Genomic DNA, 19,943 nt, shown 5'->3' on the forward strand with positions numbered 1-19,943 from the left:
TCTTTCCTGCCATCAAACGCTAATGCCGATTCGAAAAGATTCCTGTAATTAAGGGAAGCTTACTAATCTCATTAGCAACAGAGCTACTATCTCTCAGTAACTCGTGATTTTAAAGACTGGGACAACAGAACCAGGTCGGCCTAAACATTACTTTCTCTAGGAAGGCTCTTCTGAAGCTCCCAGTCCCAACCCATGGCCTCCTATTACATGCTCTTGTTGGTATCTTTTCCTCATGGCACATACCTATAGCATTTAAGTAATTACATGTGTAATTATTTGTTAAATAACTATCTCACCTTCTATACTATACTCTCCATGAGTTGGGCATTTCTCTCTTTTTCATTAATGTATCCGTAGATATAATACCTAGCACATAGCAGATAATAAACATTTAATAAATAAACTTAAAATTTTTCACCTTCCACGAGTATTATAAGCACTTTCCCTATGAAATCTGCTGTATCAAGAAAAAAAAAATGTCCATGTATTGAATGGTAAATTTTTTCAAATGAAAGCAAAACTCAAACAAAATCTGAATAAACTCCTAAATGATCAAGAATTATCTGCATAATTTTACTATATTTACATTAAAACTTTTAACATCCCTGACTGACCAAGAAGAAAAACTTCAAATGACAACTTCAACTTTAAATTACAGAGGTTAATTTCCTCAGTAAAAACTGCATTGTCGGCTGAAGAGCCATAATCAAAGGGTGCCAAGTCAAAGATGAAAAGTGTGGTGGGTCAGGTCCATAACCCAGGGCCCAGACAGAAAGTATACCTAGAAACCTCAGAAAGTATACTTAGCACAGTGAAGGACATCGGACAAAGAAGAGACTCAAAACTGTTCAAAAACACAATCAGTACTCCATTTTAAGTACCCAAAGTTGGAAGAGGTGAAAACTGACAGCACTCCAAAGAAAATGTGGCAAGCTCAGGGGCACCTGGGTGGTGCAGTCGGTTGAGGGTCCGACTCTTGGTTTCGGCTCAGGTCATAATCTCACAGTTCATGAGTTCCAGCCCCACATCGGGCTCTGCACTGATGGCATGGATTCTGTTGTGATTCAGATTCTGTCTCTCCTTCTCTCTGCCCTCCCCCACTTGTGCACTCAGGCGCACGCTCTCTCTCTCTCTCTCAAATAAATAATTAAACTTAAAAAAAAGATTTTTAGAAAATGTGGTAAGCTCAACATGAAGTGCCAGCAAAAGACAGTACAAACATGGGTGGCTTGGTTGTTAGAAATGAAGTCATCACCCCAGGGCAATGACCAACTCTAGAGTGCTGAGAAGCGGGTAGCCAGGTTGGAAGACACCTGGAAGTCCAGGCCCAGGAGCCAGGACCTCACAGGGGAACAAGTCTTAGAGGGACATTCGGCATCTACCCTTAAGAAGAGCTTCAGGAGCTCTCATGTGGGCACTGGCACAAACTCCTTGGCAGACAGGGAGCAACAAATTCATAGTGACTCAGGGTTAGAAGGCACTTTCTAACAACTAGAGCTCTCCAAAAAATGCAGAGGGTTGGCCAGAGAGCAGGGAGCTCACCTTATCACCAGCAGTTCACACAGGGTGGGGGAAGTACCATATGACAGGGAAGCTACAGAGGAAACCAAGTACTGTGTGGGAAGCTGGGCTACATGAATGCTAAGATCCCTTCCAACCAGCAGGCCCCTAGGATTTGGTTAACCACAAAGCATTTACCATTCTTACAACCAGTACACTGTAGTAATAGTACTGTACTCAAAACTTAGTTCCCAAGGTATGCACGATACTCTCTCTTGGATGGGGCTTAAAGGATATTTCAAGAGAATGACTTTTCCATTCCTATTTTTAACATGATCTCTCTTACCTTAATTACAGCCATTCTTTGTGTTTCCATATAAGGAAAGTATTTGCATTCTCTTTAAAACAAAAGTATTCTTCTGCAAACATTTATAAATATTTTCATTGAGTTGCACAACCCCAGTAGAAAAAAAATTGGCAAACAGTTTTGAAACTGGTTTTTACTTTTTTTTTTTTTTTAAGAGAGAGTGTGAGAAGGGAAGAGAGGCAGTGGGAAGAGAGAGAGAGAGAGAGAGAGAGAGAAGAGCAAGAGAGAATACCAAGCAGGCTCCATAGTCAATGCAGAGCCTGATGAGGGGCTAGATCCCATGACCCTGGGTTCATGACCTGGGCTGAAATCAAGAGTTGGATGCTCAATTGACTAAGCCACCCAGGCTTAGTCATTTTGATGAAAACATTAAAGTGCACCACTGAAAATATTTATCAAAACAATTATTTTATTAGGCAACTTTATACTTTTATTAATACCATAATGTACCAAGTAAAACCTATGTTCATTAAAAAAAACCTTTATTTAATTAGAAAATACTGCCTATGCTGGCATAACATCTCTGTGACCCAAAGCATATTACTGAGTCTGGGACGGTTCTTTGCAAAATGTAGAGACATTCCTGATACCTAAATATATGTATAAAAGTTTTTATTTAATAAAGTCAGAATGTCAGAATATAAAACAGCTTGTGCTTCATAAACCCTCTGTTTACACTGCTTAAATGAAAACCTCTCTTTGCTTCTTCAGTTTTGGGAGAAGGGTGCTGCATTTCAAATGGATTCCTTAAGAAAATTACTCTGTGATCCCCCTGATCAGATTTTAAATTCATCAGTCCCACCTACTGTACTTAGAAGTCAATGGACACATATCCAGTATCCAGAATTGGTCATTTTCCAGCTAAGTCCTGACATAACGAGGGTGACAAACCAGATCAAATAACCAAGGTACCAAATCAGCTAGAGAACTGGTTTTGCTATGGCTGTTTTAAATGCAGTTCCTAGATGTATCCTTTTCTCACCCGTTTTCTAGAGGCAGATCACGACTGCACCATAACATTTCTGAAAAAAGTGAATACATTTGGAAGCATTAAGAAAGTGTGGGAAAACTTCACTGTAATCATACTCAGCTATGGGATGATGAAAAATTAGTCATTTAGCAGCTTTTCTGCCAGAAGTTGGCTGGTTTTGCTTTCTGGTGATGTACGTGTGTTTTTGATACTGCCATTTTGCTCAAAAAGGGTTGATATGTTCAAAGACTAGGAATGAGACACCTGTTTGTGAGAGCAAGGATCAAAATGGTGACTTACAAGAATGGTCATTGCCATACTTATGGAGATTTCTTGCCTGTAAGCCTTGGATACTTTTAAATTCTGCTAAATCCCTCAGACCCTCCAGGGGGAAGGAGTAGGCAGCCAGTGTCAGAGATTTCTTTAAAACACATCTTGCCTCACTGGAAGACAACAGGGAGGGTATTGATCTGCTTAGTTTGCTCTGACTGCAAAGGCACTAAGCAGGTGGGCAGAGACCCCTCACATTATGGAAGGCAGCCAATGGTTTACACAGTCTACTAAAAACTAGCCAAGTTCCCATGAGATCCTTCTATCTTCAAATGGAGCATGCAAAGAAATGGAGTATAAGACATCAGAATGGAGACTCCAGTCTTGGGGGCAGGTGAGACTGGTTGACCAGGATCCAAAAATGCCTTTTTGTTTTTTAATTAATCAGCTCAGTAAAGTATGCTCTACAGGGCAAGAAGATTTTTTTAACTTAGCAATCACTGACCAGAAGACTAAAACATACCCCACTGTTAAAACCCCTCTCCGTGTAAAATCTAGAGTGACTACTGTGCCAGGAAATATGCCAGCTACACAGCCAGGGAGTATCAGTGTTCCTCTTGCCTCATGACCACAGAGGGAACACGGCAGTGACATCAAGTGCATTCTCCTTGAGATGAGCTGGCTGATGTACTAGCTCAGGAGTCTGTGCAGAGGTCTCTCTTCATTCCTAATGAGGACAAAGCCAATCAGCATTGGTCCTCTTCAGTGAGACTGCTCACCACTCCCACACACTCTAGGAACCTCCCTCAAGAAGTTCCAGAAAGTTCCTGCTAGCCAGCTCCACAGGCTTTACAAATGAAGGAGGAGACCCTCCCCCTTGCTTTCAGTGTACATTCCAAGAAGAAAACACACACACACACACACACACACACACACACACACAGAGCAAAGCCAGAGTTTACCTTTGGTTTTGCAATGAGATAGATTTTTCATTAACACATTTCTGTCTGACTTCAGACTAAGTCCATTAATCTTTATGTACAGAACTTTGCAGAAAAAGCAGGCTGGGAGCCTGCATGCATACAAGTCCCAGACCCAAAAGGTATTCTCTGAAGTGAATATTTATTTCATTTCCTCTAAATAGCAGGAGGGATCTTGCATCTCTGCCATGCCTCTGTTGCCAGAAATAGCAATGTCAGGAGCAGCCCTCTCTGATGTAAACCAACTCCTCATGGAGGAGGGGCAGGCAGGTACAGCTAGACCATTCTATCAGCCTGACCATCCCACAGCGCTAAATTGATGCCAGCTGTCCATTACTGTCTACATTCCTTAGGTCTCTGGAACCTGCTCCTGACAAGAATAACAAACCTTCACCATCAGCTTCCAGATGATAGCAGAGGTGAGGCCTTCAGGGCTAAAAAGCAGAAAACCACCAGCTTCCCCATCACAGCTACTGTCTCTCATGGAGAGGAGGCGGGTATTTCAGAGGCCGGTGAGTGTCTTTTAGATAAGAGATGAATGAATTTTCTGATTCATGTCCTGAAAGAAAAATGCATTTTTATTTTCTTCATTTCTCCGAGTTTTACATTTGGAAATGGATGCTGTCATGTTACAACAATCAACAGCAGGTCTGGAAATGAACCAAAGCCCTTTAATCCAGTCTTGCTTTAAAATGCAAGTGGTTTTCAATCAAACATTCCAAAATATGCTAATGATCACCTGCAGCACAAATTTTCAAGGAGCTGTAAACACTTAACCAAAAATGTGATCAAATTTTTCTCAAAAGTCTCTATGCACAAAAGTCACTCCATATCTCAGCTTCCTCTTGTCTCACAACTCCCCAGCCCCTCCGTTGTACTCTCCTCTCTTCAGAAGCTTCATCTCCCATGTAGGCTGCGCCACAGGTGCCCTGTGCTGGGCCAGGGGGCAAGCCAGGTTACCACCCTCCACTGTGCACAGACCTGACCAAGTGGCCAGCAGAAGTAGGCAGGTAAAGAGAGCATTTTTAGACAAAGCCTCCAACACAAAAAGTCACAGACCAATTCAGAGTCCAGGGGTCCAATCCCTCTCTTTGATACTGCAGACCTGTACCTTACTGTCCAGCCAGGTTAGCACTTAATTGCTTTAAACTACCCTTAATGGATACAGGTAGCATTAGGAATTGTCAGTTATCCAGAACACTGCCTAAATAATCTCTACTATTTCCTAGAGAATAGTAATAGAGAAAGAGACTTCTAAGATATGCAAACATGACCAGCTATACCAAAGACTCTTTCGTGGTAAACAGCAACTGGTCTGGAAGCTGCCATCTCATTTTAGCTAATTGCAAACCTATTTGTTTCTGGAAAAAACAGAACAAAACAAAACAAAACAGAGAACCTGAGGCAGTTTATCATGCCTCTCACTGAGGAATGTGGTAGCTCCAGTGGGAAAATAGAGGGCAGTTTCTACTTGGATGAAAGGGACAGGCTGATCAATGCTTCATCCTCCTTAATGGGGTCCTACCCTCTGTAGCAGCTTGGCCGGGCTCTCCATAGGGGCCAGACGCCCAGGAGATCACCAGAAATCCAGAATCAGAGACTGTGACATCCCTTCCGGAAGCCAATTATCCCATGTTTATGTCAGTCCCAGAAGGGGCCTTAGGACAAGTCACCTCAAGGTTCAGGGCCTCAGTTTCCCCGTCTGTAAAGAGAGAGGTCCAGACTGGAACAGCAGTTTCCAGCCACACATCACAATCCCTCGAGGTAATTCTGTGACTTAATTAGGCTCAGATGTGGGTGGGCATCAGGACCTTTAAAACTAAGGGCTGAGATTTACTGATCAAATAGAGGCCCTTCCCGCCTAAAGGAAACAAAAGCCTTCCTAAGCCTCAAACGCAAGGGAAATCATCTGCACTCCTCCCCACTTAGGGTGGTGGATGGAGAGGAAAAAGGTGAGCTCATCACAGCTTGAGGCAAGTCTGTCAGAGAAAGGGGCATCTCCAGCCAGCCCCATCCTGAGAACACCTGATAAACACTGATGTTGCAGCCTGCTTGAATATTCTAGAAAGTTTCCAGTCAGTTCTAAAATTTGGACACTGTACTTGGGATTTAGATGTTCTTCCCTCTTGCTGCCTGAAACATGAGTCTCACAATAAAGTATCTTTAACGAAAATTTTGTGGTTATTTAAGTCTTTAGCTAACAAATGAGACTCCTTGTCATTTGTTTTCTTTTAAAACAAAGAACAACTGGCTAAAACATTCATTCATTCATTCCCTCATTTTTAGTCTATTATAGACCACAGAAAAGTACAAAACAAATTCTAAGAAATGAACAATTAACATAACAAAAAGTCAAAAGAATTATAATACCAAGATGCCAAAAATACTGATTACATTTAAATTACTATTTGCTCTTTCATCTGGAAAACATATTCTCCATTGGAAAGTACCCAGTATAACAGCTGCATTGCTTTTTCAACTTTCACAAACACTCTCAAAGTTAGCCAAACTCTGTGTTGGCTGCTGTCCAGGGTTTTATTGTTATGTACTATTAGTTCATAGTGAGAAATGTGGGCTAAGGAAAAGAGAAGGTGAAGGAACAACAGGGCTTCATAATCATGTGCAGATGTGAATGTTCCCGAAGGTTTATCTGCCAGAAAATGCCCCATATTACTTCTATTACCTGTAGCCTTTATTAGTTTAATTAGATAATTACAAATGTTGTGTTTTTAGGACATCATTTAGAGACTTAACTTTAAACAATTTTTCTTCTGTCAGTGGCTGACATTTTAATACTTTTCGTATGTAAAGCAAACCGGTCCATTCTCTTCCCCTCCCTCTACTTTTTAGCAAGTGCTGAAAGCGAATCGAGAGGCAAACCAACAGTCAACCTGCCTTCATATGTCCACTTGTTGTCAAATCAATTATGGTTCAAAAGCCTCTCACTTTTAGTAGTTTATAAATGTTGGGACTTTATATTATTATTTTTTTAAGTTTATACAAACCAATGTAGTGACAATAACATGGTCCAGCAGAGACTTTTCAATCTCATGAACCGGTTAAGTTAAACAACCAACCAAAAAAAATGGAGCAACCAACAAGGGTTTTGACTTTTATTTCGTTAAGAATAAAAATTAAAACAAACCCCAAACTACTAAATCATATTGCCACTATCTTATAAATAAGATCCCAAATAGGAGAAGGATCATCATCTGAGAATTGAGACATCAATCCTTTACATAAGAGAACACACAGTAACCTCACATCCAGGTTCATGAAGCAGGAAATGAGCGGCTCAGGTCACACCTGGCCGCACAGGTGCAATGGGAAGCATGAGTCAGCAGTAAGAAGTTGAGAGCTGAAAGCCCAACTAGCCAGCCAGGAGCGGGCACAGCCGCTGCAAGTTTCTGAGTCTACACCGAAACACTTATTCACCCTACACTTCTATAGTCCTATCCCGTTCTAAAGTTCCATATCCATCAGATGAGAATACTCTGCTAGAATGGTACCTATTTCATTAGGATGAGGAATAAAAACAAGGTTTCTTTTGTCCCACAATGTTTATCTCCAGCACCCAGCATAGCACTTGGCAAAAAGTAAGCACTCATCTCCATAGTATTTAAAGGGTTTTAAGAAAATTGCACTGATCATTGATGCTTGGGAGCTTCTTGAAAGAAAATACAATGTGGATCGGGCTTTAATTTTTAACTTTATAGAGGTATGTATATTTGCATCATTTAACACATACATAGCTCTGTGTGCCGGCCTAAGCCTCAAATAACCTTTATGAGGTAGGGACTATTATCTTTTGTATTTTATGGATGAGAAAATTATGGCACAGGTCAAAGGTCAAAGCTAGTGGAGTTGGGATTTGAACCCAAGTAGTCCAGATTGTGAGTCTACTATCCTATGCCATCCAGTATGGTTGCAACAAGCCACATGTGGCTATTTAAATTTAAATAAAATTAAATAAAATTTAAAATTCAACTCCTCAGTCCTAGCCATATGCACATGTGGATCATGGCTACAGTATTGAACAGCACAAACAGAGAATACTTTCATCACTGCAGAAAGCCCCAATGGAGGCACCAATCTATGCTCTTAGGCAAAATTCTATTGCTGCCTCCTTGATTTCGGTTTAGCTCCAGACCTAACGTCCCATCTCCAGGCCTAACCTAACCTAATAAAATAACACAAAGGGTTTTTCCAATAGGGACTCTAACACCTTCTCTTTAAGCAAAAATACATAAAAGCAAGTTGACAGCAGCATGACTCTTGATGAATGTCTTCAACAAGAAAGCCAACCAGAAACTCTGTTTTTTTTCCCTTGTTATTCTCAACTCTTCTCTTGGCAGGATGTTTGCAGAATGGTCTCTGGCTGTAAACTCACTGGCACACACTTGCACCTGTCCTGCTGTGAAAGACTGAAACCCTGTATTTATGGATTTTGTAAGCAGAGTTCAGCCAGAGGGTAGCCATTCCCAAAATTCAGTTCTAAAATATTTACAGATATTTTTCAAAATGAACCACAGAAGGTTCTTTCTGTAACATAAGAAAGTTCTTGATATCAAGGCAACCTTTAAGTTCTATGTCTTGGAGAAGGATTCATGGTAAGCTGCCATGAAGGTGGGGGGGTTGGGTGGGGAGGTGTTACGATTTCTGCAAATTCCCGAAATAGTTACACCTTTAAGAAAAAGGCAGTTGTGAAAGTTCAATCACCCTAAGAACAGTAACACACTGAATCCTTGTTCAATACAACATCCGAATCCACAAGGACTTGATGGAAGATGAAACCCTGGAGAGGTAAATTCTGGTAGGACAAAAGTCAAGTCCTAGCACCAACAGCCATAACAATAAAGAGGTAAAGAGAAAACTTATAGGGTGGAGCGAGTCTCATGGGAAGAGGAAAGGTACTCAAGTGGGCTTACACGCGGGCTGGAGAAACCAAACAAATTCATAGCTCTGCTATGGCTGGACTTCCCAGTTGTAAAATTCTGCTTCTGCATCTGTTAAATGAAAGATATTCATCATTCCTCTTCCTTCTTCTCCTACTTATTTTCAGAAAACCCTAGAGGGTTCCCCACAGAAACTTCAGGGGTTCCTTGAAAGGACATGCGTTCTCTGGGTCAAAAGAGGACTAGTTTCTCCGGCACTACAGAAAACAGAGGAAGCCAGGTATGCTGGCTCCTCATGGAGAGCCAAATACCCACAACCAAGAGCTCAAAGTGGACACAGATGTTGGATCCTCATGTTCCACACTATATGTTTACCCCTATTTACTCAGCACCTATTTCTGTAAACACATGCCCAAATCATCATCTCCAATAGCTGAGCAATTTTCTACAGTATGGATATGCTATAATCTATTTAACCAAGTCCCTATAAGACACAACTTAGGAGACAACTATGCTCAGTATTTTTTTTTATATAAATGTGGTAATATCATTGTAACCTTGCCCATTATTTTCTTAGGATAAATTTCTAGAAGAGAAATCTATTGCCCTACAGAAAGGCACTTTCCCATCAGGATTATTATACAAGAGGGACTGTTTCCCCTCTCCCCTGATCAGCCTCCTCAAGTGTTATGGTTAAGATCACTCCAGGTCTATAAATTAGTATTGCAGTATTATTTTAATTTGCATGTCTGTGCACACGAATGATGTGACACTGGGTATGTTTTCATAATCTAAATGAATCACTTATTTGGGTAAGCTACTAGCCTCTCTGTGCTTCAGTTAATTTATCTGTAAAACAGAAATAATCATTGAACCTATATTCCATAGAACTGTTTTGAGAATCAAAGGAAATAATGCACATAAAATATTTACAATACATGGAACCTTAAAAAAAGTTAACTATTACTGTTATTTATACTTTTTAACTTATTTCTGGTATTTATTACTTTTTAACTTATTTCTGATAAGGAAGAAATCTTCCTTTGAAACAACAGAATTCACATCAGTGGCTGCTTTTTGCGAACAGCACAGATGAAATAATTATCACTGGGTAACAAAGAACCACTGTATGTACCCATGTGTAATTCTAGAAATGGACCTCCCTCCCCTTCATTTGGTTTTAACATCCAGTAGACCAAGGCTATTTTTCTGTAATGTTAAAAAAAAATACATGTTTGAATAAAATTTTAATAAACTACAGATTCTTTATTTTCCTTTTTAAATAAAATCCTCATGTTCTCAGAATTTAAAAAATGTTTTAACAACAACAAAATTCCCAAAAAGAGCTTGGTTAAATAAATAATGATACACACACACACATATATACACAGACACACACATACACATATATACACACACACTCACATACATAAAAAATATGTAGACTCTCAAGCATAAAATAAAAACAATGATATTTTATAGATATACGTAAAATATGGGACAATTATCAGATGAAATAGCAGGTAACAAAATGAGTTTGTTATGATTCTATTTTTTTTTTTTTTTTTTTGGAAAACATACCTTTAGCTGGAATAGTATACACCAAAATGTTAAAAGTTAGCACTGGCTGGTGGTATGAAAAGCAATTTAATTTTTCTTATTTTTCTTTAAAAAAAAAACCCCTATTGGGGCGCCTGGGTGGCTCAGTCGGTTAAGCATCCGACTTCGGCTCAGGTCATGATCTCACAGTCTGTGGGTTCAAGCCCCGCGTCAGGCTCTGTGCTGACAGCTCAGAGCCTGGAGCCTGCTTCCGATTCTGTGTCTCCCTCTCTCTCTGTCCCTCCCCTGCTCATGCTCTGTCTCTCTCTGTCGCAAAAATAAATAAAAACATTAAAAAAAATAAAAAAAAAACAAAACAAAAACAAAAAAAAAACAAACCCTATTTTTCTTAGTTCCTAAAAAGAACACTTTGATTTTTGAAATGAAAAATTTTAAGTATTTGTACAGGTGGGATCCCAATGTGGTATGCAGTTTCTTGGACAGAGCAGAGCCTGGCAAGATAGTCCCCTCTTGGATAACAAGGTTCTCTGGCAGGAACATTTTTTGGACTGGGGAGTAGCATCTCCTACGGGTTCCTTGAGCTCTGAACCTGATATTCCTGCCTCATTTTCCCAGATATGGGCAAGGGCTTTGAGCTGATTTTGTCTTTCCCCCTACTTACCAGCCATCAGTGATGCTCCAGGGCTTTCAAACTCTCCGATAAGCACCCAAGGCCCCTGCTTTCCCCCAGTTTCATCCCCTGGAATGACCACATATACCTTCATTCCAGACATTCCCAGATTCAGATGTAACACCCCTCTCTCCTAATCACCTCAAGATCACCTCCTGCAGGTGTCTTCATTGTACCCCTATGCCCATATCTAGCACAGCATTCTGTACCCCAGACTACAATGCTGGCCCATTCTTGCCCATGTTCTTGACTTTGAGTGGGTTGGGAGGGATGCAAAAGAGTGGTAGAACCAGTAGGCAGGAGGAGAGGGGACTTACTGAGGTATAGTTGACATATAAGAAATACAATGAGTGCTCGCTTCAGCAGCACATATACTAAAATTGGAACAATACAGAGAAGATTAGCATGGCCCCTGCGCAAGGATGACACGCAAATTCGTGAAGCATTCCATATTTTTCCCTCTTGCACTGTTGGTGGGAATGCAAATTGGTGCAGCCACTCTGGAAAACAGTGTGGAGGTTCCTCAGAAAATTAAAAATAGACCTACCCTATGACCCAGCAATAGCACTGCTAGGAATTTACCCAAGGGATACAGGAGTACTGATTCATAGGGGCACTTGTACCCCAATGTTTATAGCAGCACTCTCAACAATAGCCAAATTATGGAAAGAGCCTAAATGTCCATCAACTGATGAATGGATAAAGAAATTGTGGTTTATATACACAATGGAGTACTACAGGGCAATGAGAAAGAACGAAATATGGCCCTCTGTAGCAACGTGGATGGAACTGGAGAGTGTGATGCTAAGTGAAATAAGCCATACAGAGAAAGACAGATACCATATGTTTTCACTCTTATGTGGATCCTGAGAAACTTGACAGAAACCCATGGGGGAAGGGAAGGGAAAAAAAAAAAAAAAAGAGGTTAGAGTGGGAGAGAGCCAAAGCATAAGAGACTCTTAAAAACTGAGAACAAACTGAGGGTTGATGGGGGGTGGGAGGGAGGGGAGGGTGGGTGATGGGTATTGAGGAGGGCACCTTTTGGGATGAGCACTGGGTGTTGTATGGAAACCAATTTGACAAGAAATTTCATATATTGGAAAAAAAAAGAAATACAATGAATGGCACATATATAAATTACACAGTTTGAGAAGTTTTGGCATATGTATACACCTGTGAAGCCATCACAATCAATGAGCACATCCATCGCTCCAAAAAGTTTCCTCAAAACCCGCTGTAGTCCATCCTCTTGTCCCACCTCCATGTATTCACACCCCCCCCACCCCCCAGACAACCACACATCTGCTTTCTGTCACTATAGATTAGTTTACATATTCTCTAATAATGGGATCACACAGTATGAAATTTTTCTGTCTGCCTTCTTCATAATTACTTTGAGATTCAGCCCTGTTGTTATACACAGCAATACTTTTTTTTTTTTTTTTTTTTTTTTTATAGCTGGGTAGTATTCCATTGTACAGATACAACACAGTTCATTTACACATTCACCTGTGATGGATATTTGAGTTGTTTCTGGTTTGGGGCTACTACAAATAAAGCTGCTACGAACATTTGTATAACAAGTTTTTGTGGCGATACGTGCTTTCATGTCTCGGGTAAATGTCTTAGGAGTGGAACACCTGGGTCATATCATAGGTCATAGTGTAAGTTTTTTAAGAAACTGAATCATGGAGTAGTCTAATTTAATTAAAAAAACAAAACAAAACAAAAGACAATGAGCAGACAAGTACCCAAATGCACTAGGGGAATATCCTTTTAAAAGAAAGATAATAAATCCCTTTTATAAGGGATGAGTCATTTTATAATGTGAATAATCATTCTCTGTAACTTTTAAAATTCAGTCTTCACATTTGAAGTCTTTTTTTTAACTTCAAATGAGTCATGCCTATATCAATTACAGTTATACAAAAATTTGCACTCTATCCACTGCCCAATTCCCCTACATTGAGCCTCATTCTTTTCAGGATTTGGATGGCACCATTTAATTGCTTCTTTCTCTGTAATTCCCTACAGTGATGTTGCGAGAAAGAGCATGACACTGTGATTCTATCAGTCTTGAAGAAGGACCCTTTCTTTTTATATGTTCCGAGAAAAGACAGTAACCCACTCATGTGACTTTGGGGAAGTTATGCTAACTTTCTGTGCCTTTGATAGTCACCCTATTCTACTGGGATTCAAAATTAGATGTGAGAGTTAAGGGCCTCTTGTTTAAACGACTATTCTGCAGTAAATACAACTTGAGCTAAAAATAGAAAAAGCAATTCTACGTGGAAACATTCTTAGTCTAGGATCCTCCCCCCAACTTAAACCTATTTAAATTCAGAACAGATAGAAGCATACATTTGTAGAATACAAAAATAAGAGTAATCTGGAACACAGAGGAAATTATAAGAAAACTGCTCCTTGGTTCTATCCAAACTTCAAAAGATTGGGTTTTCACTGGTAAACACTGTGTTCAATATTCTGTGGATGCTTTACACTACACAACAATTTTCTAAACAGATTTAAAGGACTCTAAGTATAAAAGCATAATAGAGCTAAACAGTCTGACAACTTTTATTACTTCTATTAACCCTTCTGCTCTAGTTTATACAAACCAATAAATCTCATTCTCATTCCAGATGAAAAGAAAGGAAATTCTACACAGCAGTCAAGTACATTTCTATTGCAGGCTGGGAGTATCTTTGCTTGAGACCTAACACGCATGCCAATGATTCCTCAGCACAAAGACCACTATGATTTTACATAAATGTTACAGAAGCAGGGGAGAGCCTGGGTGGCTCAGTCAGTTAAGCATCCTACTCTTGATTTCGCTCAGGTCACGATCTTGTGGTTGGTGAGATCAAGCCCTGTGTCAGGCTCTGTGCTGCTTGGGATTTTCTCTCTCTCTCTCTCTTTCTCTCTCTCAAGCCCTGTGTCAGGGTCTGCACTGCTTGGGATTTCTCTCTCTCTCTCTCTCTCTCTCTCGCTCTCGCTCTCTCTCCCTCCCTCCCTCCCTCCCTCCCTCTCAAAATAAATAAATGAACATTTTTTTTAATGTTAGGGAAACAAACCGTTCAAGTAACAAAACCCAAATCAAGCTTGCTTAAGCTTGAAGTTGTCTGTCATAGGAGGGAGGAAGTCAAACAGACACCTGCAAGGAGGTCCTGGGAACACATAACCTTAGAACAGGTGTTAAATAAAACTCCTTAGATCTAGGCATTCCCCTCTTAGAAACCTTCAGAAAAATGAGAATTCAGATAAAAGTTTGAATTCAGTGATGCTCATCACAGGGCTTTTTATAGCAGCAAAAAAGGTGAAGACAACCTAAATGCCCAGTAATAAGAGTGCTATATGGGTACTTTACATAGCCATGAAAAAAAATGTTCAAAAAAAAATTTTTAAATGGACACAACTCATGACATAACAAAGGGAACATAATTATATAAAAACAAAAGTATAATTATGTGGTTGTATGTATGTGAGCAAGTATGAATAAACAAGACCAGGAAGAAGGACATTTATCAAAATGTTAACAAGGGATAGAATAGCATCAGGATCACAGGAAAATTCTTAAATGTATTACTTTCCTAATCATAAATTTTTTCTTTAATTATGTATTTCTCAAAACAAATATTTTACAGGGTTGTTGGGGTTTTTTTAAGCCCTTAAAGTACCACATTATTTCTCTGGAAACATCTAAGAACTTAACTATGGTCACCAGCAATATGGAATGCCTGTTTCTGTAAGGGTCTATAAGCAAAGCCTCTAATAAGACAATTTGGATTTAGAAAAGAGAAAAATCAGAAGTCAGCTACTTAAAAATGATTCTTCAAACCACAGAAGTTTCAAGAAAATTACTTTAAATGGTACATGGCTATAAGACACTTAAAATATGATGTTTAAAATTTTACTTTCCATGAGGTTCCTCAGGTACATATTTACTCTAAAAGACTATTCTCACAGGGGCACATGGGTGACTCGGTCAGTTAAGCGTCTGCTGATTTTGGTTCAGGTCATGATCTCACGACTTTGAGATTGAGCTCAGAGTTGGTCTCAGCACTAAGCATGGAACCTCCTTAAGATTCTCTCCTTTTGCTCCTCCCCCACTAACATGCTCTTTTACTCTCTCAGTAAATTTTAAAAAATTAAAAAGTTAAAAATTATTCTTACATGATATGATCAACAATTTCCGATCAGTTCTTCATCAAGAATGTTGACCACCACAGGAGCGCCTGGGTGGCTAAGTTGGATAAGCGTCTGACTTTGGCTCGGGTCATGATCTCACGGTTTGTGAGTTTGAGCCCCGCGTTGGGCTCTGTGCTGACAGTTCAGAGCCTAGAGCCTGCTTCGGATTCTGTGTCTCCCTCTCTCTCTCTGTTCCTCCCCCACTATGCTCTGTCTCTCTCTGTCTCAAAAATAAATAAACATTAAAAAAAAAACAATTAAAAAAAAAAGAATGTTGACCACCACAATAGTTCAAATCCTAATATCTACAATTTTCTGATTGTAGAGTAATCAGAAAATATTTGAAAACTATAAAGAATTGTTAATAATGTGGACAATCTTTAACCACTGAATATAGATTTGGAGACTCTTCATAATGTATGACTACGTGAAGGTAAAACCTCACAGTGACAGACACGATGCCTTGGGGATTCAGTTTTTGCTATCAGTCAGGTTTATTATTAACAGTTTCTCTGGACCCCCCTAAATATTATGAGCTATCACCCTGACTTTGGAAAAGTCCCTCAGTGTTTCTTGACAGAATTATGGCCTACTCTGCCATTTTGCCCTACAAAAATATATTCTCTTCCATCCTGGAATTCAAGTGAGCTCTGAAAAATACACAGACTTGCCTAAAATCTTTCAAAGCCTCCCGCTTCATCTTTGAGGTAAAACCTCATTTCAATGTATGTAAGACCTCTTTCATCTTGCCTCAGCCACATTCAACACAGTCCCTCCATACCAGCCATAGCAGAACACTTCCCCAAAGCACACTATCTTCTTTCTCCATGGCTGTGTGCATGCTGTTCCCTCGGGTGGGACTTCTCCACCCCCTAATATTTCCAGCTAACACCATTCATTCTTCCAGAGTCATCTCAGGTCATCATCCTTCAGAAAGCTGTCCCTATCCCCTCATATCTGTCACCTACCTAAATAAGACATGTCAATTCTGTGTCCACAGTTATACCAATGACAAGGACTTGTCACTGGTTCCCTATTTCCTCCTCTGAACACTTGTCCCATGAGGGCAGAACTGGTGCCAGCACAGAGCCCAGCAATGGGAAGTATTCAACATTCCAACTGAAGCTCCATGCCCATCTAGGCTACTGAGGGAAAACTAAGATGTGGCAGATTAATCAGAGAATTCAGTTATTTTAAAGTGCTTATTCCCAATCAGAAATTTCTGGAAAACTAACTTCTGAAAGAACTTTCTTGCCACCACTTCAGTAATTTCAAGATTGCTCAGATGTCCTACCTAGTTTCCCTTTTACGTGGCGCTACCTGAATTAAGAGCACGACCAGAGAAGACCCTTTAAATATTTTGGGAATTAAAAGATCTGTTTAGAAAATGTCTGAAAGTTGTTTTCTGTTCTCTGCATCATCAACCAGAAAAGTTAAACAGATTCTTGGGATGGCTCTGTGAGATCAGAATGGATGATGAATGCTAAAGCGTTCCTTGTATTCATATAGAAACACAGTGAGGATTAAAACTATTTCAGGCTCAAAGAATAGATCATAGGTCCTCTCTTTGATCCAGAAAAATCCAACTGATTCAAAACCACAGAGAAAAGATCATTTCAAAGTAAAGAACATTTTCTATAAATAATCCACATACTCAGTAATATTTTGCAAAACATGCCCACTTAGGGATTTCTGTGAATGCTCTTTGCAAAAGCTCTTCATCATTTGAAACATATCAGCTCTCAACTCAGAATTATAACTGTAAAAACCAGTAACTTACATCTCTATATTGCCATGTATTTTTCCAAGTACTTTCAATTACATCATTTTATTTGATCCCATTTTTTTTTTTTTTTATTTTTTATTTTTGGGACAGAGAGAGACAGAGCATGAACGGGGGAGGGGCAGAGAGAGAGGGAGACACAGAATCGGAAACAGGCTCCAGGCTCTGAGCCATCAGCCCAGAGCCTGACGCGGGGCTCGAACTCACAGACCGCGAGATCGTGACCTGGCTGAAGTCGGACGCTTAACCGACTGCGCCACCCAGGCGCCCCTTGATCCCATTTTTGGCACTCATTCTATCTCTAGAAAAATGGATTATTACCTTAGCATCTGATGCTAAAAGATGTAAGACGGTAACAAATAATACAAAGGTGTAAGGGTAATAATACTCTTAATTTTTGCCAGTGGAATTAAATACTGTACACAAGTGTGTTTGTTCATGATTAGTGTCTTTACAAATGAGTCCTTTGTAAGATTAATAACTTCATTAAAATTGAAAGTAGGAAAATAATTCACGGAAAGTGTGAAAAATTCTGTTATTTTCCCCCTATACAAAATGTACCATCTGGAGTTATTCTGTAGCCAAAAATATAACAAGAGATAGGACTTTTTTTTTTAATGGTGAAGGGAAGGAGGAAACTATAAATCACAAAGAAGCCGCTAGGATGAGATAATGCACAACACTGAAATCTGAGGAAGAGGGTCCCAAGAGATCATCCACACACTCACACTCAGCTTGTGTAACCATGCAGGACATGTGACATGCCACCTTTTATAATGAAGCAAGAAACAGCACTCTGGGATGAGAAGAGGAACAGAATTCAACACGCTGCCAAAAATAAACAATAAAATGAAAAGAAGTAGATTTCGGAAAGAAGGCAGATTCTAGAAAGAGGGTTTGCCTGAAGAAAGCATCATTTAGAAAATCTACATCCTTCGGCATACTACATTTTGCCTCTACCATTTTCTCTTTTCCTTAACCCTACCGCACTTGGATTTTATGTGACCCGTCTGAATAAAAATGATCTAGTCTGATCCCATTCTCTTAACCTCCATCTGCCCTCCCTCCAGAACATGGGAACCCACAATGGAAATTTCACTGGAAATATGAGCTAGCACCACCCTTCTCTCCCACATCTGAGAGTTCAGCTGAGACGGCAAACAACTGGGGAAGGTATTTCTTCAACAGAAGGGATTTTTTTGCCTCTCACCTAGTTTTACCCCAAATTCTCAGGCTTTAGTCCCTTAAAGGGCATTCTTTGGCTCTGCAGAAAATAAAGCTTAATTCTCTCCTTCCTGGCCCTGGACTCCTCGGAGTTCACATTTTCCTGCCCTTCACCCTTACCACACCCCGGCAGGCCAGCCTGCTTTAAACAGGGCCTTTCAGCAAGATGCGACACATAATCCATCTCACCAACTGCTGCAAGACTTCTGGTGCCAAAAGGCCATTGAGAAAAAGGCTGCTAAAAACGTATGTGGTAATTCGGTACTGGCAGGTCCTGCTGGATTAGCTCTATTCCAAGTCTGTCTTTCCTGTGTCAGAACTCTCCAATGTTCATGGCTTCTCCCTGTTTTGCTGACATCCTACAGAGAGAGCCTGAATCTAAACTTTCTGCCATGTTGGAAACATTCTATATCTTCACTGTCCAAAACAGTAGCCATGAGACTTATGTGGCTATTGAGCACTTGAAATGTGGCCAGTGTGACTGAGGAACTGAATTTTTAGTTTTAGTTACCTTTAATTAATGTAAATGTAAGTTGCCACATAAGGCTCATGGCTACCCTGCTGGACAGCATACACTAGAGTCGTAATTCTGAGAGCAAAGAGTAATATGCAAACTCGGCTGTATGTTTCAATCACCTGGAGAGCTCTTAAAAGTCCCAGTGCTCATTTTACCACCAGATGATTAAAGCAAATTTTGTTGGGGTGGGACCCAGACATCTGCATTTTTAAAGGCTCCTCAGGTGATGTCAATGTGCTGACAAGAAGGAGTATCACTGCTCTAAAATGCGAAAATTTCTACCATTAATAGCCAATCCTCATCCAACAAAACACTGACAAACACTAAGCTATGTAAACAATTAGGTCAAATATTCTCCCCATCATGCAAATCAATCCCAAGACACGAGGACAAATTTAGAAGAATTCCTTCAAGAGCAAAACCATGTCCAAAAGGAATGGGCTGCTAAAGCAAGCAAGGAGTAGAAAAGGAAAGAGCTCAAAAAGGAAAGTAAAACAAGGAAGGAAAAGAGTTTTTCAAAATAACTATCAGCATCCAGAGCCTGGCTAGCCTGTGTCTTTACATACAAGTAATTTATTTTCTGGAAAGGCACCAATTAGCAACAAAATGTACCTCCAAATCTAGCACTTTGAATAAACAGCTCTAAGTGGATTATTTTTCCTTGGCTAACTCACCCACACACTATCTGCGTCTGACAGCAAGCTCTTGCCACTGTTGGTTTTTCTTCAAAGAGTAACCTGACACTTGTGCCTTTTCATGGAGTAGATGAAACTTTTTAAATGGCAGTAAATAAAAAGCCAGTATCACTCCAAAACCCATGTCTTCTGGCTCGCTTTTCTCGGGTGGGCACAATGTCAACCTTCACTTGCCATTACTAATTTCATCAAGTGTATCATTAACCTGGTGCAGCTCTGTTTCTGAGGCTTGACTTAACAGAGGCATTATACCCAGAGTATAAAAAAATGCAAACAGTCACTCAAGTTCCCACAGCCTCTAATCTTCCAATCAGCATTTCCCAA

General features: G+C 39.9%; 1 protein-coding gene and 1 non-coding gene across 3 annotated transcripts in view; one reads left to right on the forward strand and one right to left on the reverse strand.

The window, feature by feature from the left end:
* SPTBN1 (spectrin beta, non-erythrocytic 1) overlaps positions 1–19,943 on the reverse strand; it is a 199,817-nt gene that overhangs the window by 156,810 nt on the left and 23,064 nt on the right. The window lies entirely within an intron of this gene.
* Positions 11,563–11,669, forward strand: LOC131486501 (U6 spliceosomal RNA). Its single transcript, XR_009249381.1, has one exon. It is a non-coding gene; the product is annotated as a U6 spliceosomal RNA (small nuclear RNA).

Source organism: Neofelis nebulosa, chromosome 9, assembly GCF_028018385.1.
Source record: "Neofelis nebulosa isolate mNeoNeb1 chromosome 9, mNeoNeb1.pri, whole genome shotgun sequence".
Lineage (NCBI taxonomy): Eukaryota > Metazoa > Chordata > Mammalia > Carnivora > Felidae > Neofelis > Neofelis nebulosa.